The sequence below is a fragment of the Cyrtonyx montezumae genome, unplaced genomic scaffold (assembly GCF_038088225.1).
Source record: "Cyrtonyx montezumae isolate F1298 unplaced genomic scaffold, pur_monq_1.0 scaffold_5, whole genome shotgun sequence".
Classification (NCBI taxonomy): Eukaryota; Metazoa; Chordata; class Aves; order Galliformes; family Odontophoridae; genus Cyrtonyx; species Cyrtonyx montezumae.
In genome coordinates, this window is record NW_027072056.1 from 1,227,572 (window position 1) to 1,232,392 (window position 4,821).

Here is a 4,821-nt window from a genome sequence, read left to right on the forward strand (position 1 = left end):
GGCTTTTTGTCATCTGCCTTGTTGTTTGCTCTGGTATAATGTCATGCCTTGTGCTCTGACACGGAGACTGTGAGGGGACTGTTATTTTGGGGTGACTGCTTGTTTTCAAAGCATTGTTTGTGACTTGTTTTTCCATCCACAGGACGCATGCCTTCGTTTACATAAATGCACATCCAATCTCTTCTTAAAGTGATAAACTACTGAAAACAGCCAAAGCTGTCAGGGTTAATGCACAACAGGCTGCTGGCCAGGGCGAGTAAAGATGCCCTGCTTCTCTTTCAGGTAGGCAGCAGGGATTTCTGCTCAGCTGCCTTCTGCTAACACCAGGCTGATGCATCAGCCACCCCGTGTGCAGGAGTTGATGATGCTGCCTTTCACACGGCACAAGAACATTTCAAGCGGTTTCCTTCAGGCTCAGATGCAGAAGAAAACTGGGCAAAGGGAGTGGAGTGTTTGCCAGGGAAGAGCTTCCTTTTGTCGTGGTCTGTCCCTGCTCATGCTGGGCTGGACGTCCCTGGGCACTGCTGCTGCCCCCAGGACCCCTCCTGTTGGGATGCTGCGAGTAGGAACGTGCTTAATTTTACTACAGGAAAACCAGAGCTACACGGAGCAGTTGGCAGGGCTTAAAGGAAGGCTCAGGCTTCCCTACAGCACATAGCTAAGAAGATTAAGCATTTAACTACGCATCCTTCTAGTATTCTGCTGGGGAGTATGAGGTTTTATTTTGTCTTGGTGGAATTCAGATATAAGAAAAAAAAAAAAAGCCTAAGTGTTTTTTAGAGAGAAAGCTGTTGCCTGACCTAAATGTCTATGTAAATAATTAGGCATCCTGTGTTACCCAGGAAGGATGGGTGGCTGAGGGAATGATGAGATACAGCCACCAGCAGCTCAGAGAGGAGTGCTCCCGATGAGAGGCTTGGTGTCTGCGCAGGTTTGTGTGCCACATGGGTGTCATTGAAAACAACCACCCTCTGTAATGCAAACCATGACTGCCCCTGCCTATGCCCTCCATCCTTTCCCCCCTGCCATTTTCTGTTTTCTGATAGAGATGAAGTACTACTCAGAGGAAGTGAGAAGGTGAGCTTTATAATCCTCTTTGGTTTTCCCCATAAGAACAATAGTGCTTATTTAGTTACTAGAAATAGCGTCACAGCAGTGCGGACAGGACCTCACCCCCCTTTAGCAGGCATTGAATGCAACGTATGCTCATGGTTTCTAGTAAAGGTTTCCATTACTACTGCTCATCTTCTGTGAGCGTGAAGGGTTTTGACGGTAAATAAATGGTTCTATTCCCAAAATAGCCTGACTTCACTCGGGAGCACAAGCTCTTCTTTATGCACTACTAATTGATTAGATCCTAAGCATTATAAATGAGCACCATCCACTGACTCTGCAAGTGGCAGAGGCTCTTGGCTCCTCACTCTTGTTTGCTGATGCACTTTAGGGCTTCCAGCTGGTGCCCAGCAAAAGCCACCCAAGGGAACCTCGCCATAGGAGGTGGGAGTCCTGGAGGGCTCAGTGCTCAGCTCTTTCCCTCTCCCATTGTACCATTCATCAAAAGATGCTTTAAAACATGCTTCATTTTAAAGTGTGTCCATTCAAAGCGTAGCACATGCTCAGATGCTCCAACCAGATACAAGAAGTGTAACGATGCTACCATTTCCTTTTGAATGCAGGGATAACATTCTCAGAGGCAACTCATGCTCAGGATCTGAAGTCTCATTAATATGAAGCCACTTGTGGAGAAGGGATTTTGGTCTCATTCCAGAATTGTACCCTATAACACAAAAGCAGTGTGAATACACTTTTCCTCTTCTTTTTAGATTTAACAGACTTGAGAACTATGCCAGGTTGATATAGCCTTCTGTTTAATAAAAGGAAAATGCTTGGAGTAAGTGGAAGTAGACCCCAGGTGGCCTGCAGGACACATCTCAGCTAGGCAGCACAGCACCAGCTCCACAGCATGCCTGTTCTACAAATTGACTCAGTGTGAAAAAGGGGAAAGGCCACTCCTAGCTGCCCTGAGATGCAACTTCTGCATTCTGAATTTTGCTAATTTCTAGTCTCCAGGAAAGGCAATTAGATATAAATCACACATCAAACAAGCAGGAGTGAGTGTCCAAGCCAGAACGCTGATAGGATTTTGGAATAGATGAACTTCTCCCTGCTTAGCAAAAGTAATTTTGCTTATTAATTAAACCAAACTTGCTGAAGCTAGGGAGCTCATTGAAACTGTCTCTTTGTCATCCTATTTTTTCCATCTATGCGCTTGTTGAAGCAAATATCCCTGCTCTCTAGCAGCCTGATTTTCCTGTCCTTATATCCAGGAAGACTGATATTTTAGGTACTGACACATTAATGCACCATCCATTTAATTTTTTATTAGGAGGTAACTATGTGGAACCTAACCTTTGTCATGAGAGACAAACTAGTAACCTATAAGATAATAATCTTATCATCATCAGCCCAGAAGTCAAAAGAAGTCTTCCCCCATTCCTCCACAGAAAGATGACCCCAAAAAATTCCTATATGTCTCACCTTGTGATACATCATGGATGGTGGAGGATGGATTGTGGTACCCCAGAAATAAGCAGCCGTTGTGCTCAAGAGAGAGAAAAGTACAGTTTGCTGCAGCTGTAGCACAACAGTACATGATGATTATCTGCAGCAGTAGGACACTCAGGGATGTGCTCTGTCCAAACAAGCACTCCACAAGTAACAGCAAAGGAGAGGTCGAGTAGCACAAATGAAGAAAGCATCCAGAGTTTTTTGGAAACAGCACAAACTAGCCTTGGTCAATGGACTGCTGGTTTCCACGGGTTTCTGTTCTTTGTAGAGAGTTTTAATTGCAAAACGTATTTCTTTTGCAAAAGTGGAAATCAGTCCCTCACTTTCTCTTGATCCATGTGAAGAAGAAAGGTAATGCAAGTCCAAGAGGAGAGTAACTCCTACAGACAGTAGTGTAGTTGCAGGCACAGGTCAAGAGATCCCACAGCTGTACTGTTTTGAAATGCCCAGAATCATTTTTCAGAGAATTTTGATCGGCTTTACATAACTGTTGTAGGGGAACTTCATTGGAGGGGGCACGGACTCCTGTGGAGCTTCCCATCAGCAGAGCCCACCAGGATGCAGCACCTGCTCCTGCTGTCAGGGGCTGGGATGTTGGACATGTCATTTGTGGGACATCAATAACCAGCATAGCACCGGCTGTTTCTGGTTGTCTTCACAACTCTGTTGGAGTTCTGAGCACTGAATTTCTTCTCAATTGCACCTTGCTTTTCAGAAAATGAGTGCAGTCGTGTCCCAGTGACCTATTTCTAAGTATGCAAAACAGGCTTTCTGCAGCATCACTGAACTGCAGCTATCTGACAGCGTAGTAAAATGTTTACTAGCTTTCATTAAGAATGCTCTGCAATACTCGAGTGCAGCCCCCAGTGCAAGTAAACATGTCACCATCCCAATCACACCACCAGACCCCCATCTATCACCACCTGCCATGTTTTCCACAGCATCCATCCTCCTGATGCAAAATGCTCGTGCTTTCCCCTTATCTTTTCTACCTTCTGTCTCTGACCTACATTTAGTTGTAAATACTGGCAGCCACCTGCCACTTTGCAGCTTCTATGGGCTGTCATGACCTGCCTGCTGGGGCAGCTGACCTGTGCTTTATGAGATGCTGCCAGGGTACTGCTGCTCCAGCTCAGGCAACTGGTTGGCTCTGTGGGCTACAGACAGCTGTTGTGGTTCAAGGGATCCTGAGCACTGCTTTGACTGTGACTTCAGGCATATGTAAAGGCTTATCTTGATGCTGAATTTCAAGTTGCCCTTGCTGACTTTGAACTGGGTACTGGTCTGGATCCAGGGACCTGATATGACATCACTCTTCAAGGTGTACTAGAATTAGTAATTTTCATTTCATCAGAGCTGATGGATGTGGTTTGTCAAGGAGTGCTAGATACAGCACTGCGTTGTTTGTATGCTCTCCAGAGTTCCACGGCTCGAAGTGGTTTTAGTTATGTATAAACAATTCAAAACAAGACAAATATTTAATGAGATATCATTAAGGGTAACATATTCTTTCAAGAGCAGGACTTAAGAGTTTTTATTCTGTTATCTATCTGCTAAAAGAATGGTTTCTGTGTCAGCTTTCAGCAAGTGCCTGCTTCTTCCCTGACCTACCTTTATATAACAGCATTGACTTAAAATTCACGTTGACATAAGGCAGGAAACAGTCAGATATGTCTATGAAGTAACTGCTGGAAAGCTGAAAGGATCATGGCCAGCATAATCAGTAATTATATATATGAAAATATAAACCAGTTCAATCCTGAACCATAGAGGCATAGACCAAAGCTGACATTGATACAGGGATCGAAGTATGTTTAGAAATAGCTAAGCAACATGCAATGCAGACTCACTACACTCACGGTCCTCATACTAAATCCAAACACCCCTCCATTCTTACTGACAAAATGTTCTCAGCAATCCAACACACAGGGATTGCTGAGCCCCCCCTGGGTCTGCCACCTTCATACACATACCTTCTGTTTCACTTCTCTGCTTCTCATGCAGTGCCGTGACTCAGAGATGGAAGTTGCAGGCAACAAACAGAGCAAATCACCCAGTGCTCCGATGCTGCTCCCCAGCTGCAGTCTTTCGTGGTTCACAAGTGCTGCTGGGGTCGCAGGTCGGTGCAGGTGGGCTCCTGCTCCTGGTGGGCTCCTTGGTGAATGCTATCTGACTGCTCACTGACAGCCCGGCCCTAACAGTGGCTGTGTTCTGCTGCTTTCTTTACAGAAATAGATGTGAGGAAGCAGCAGC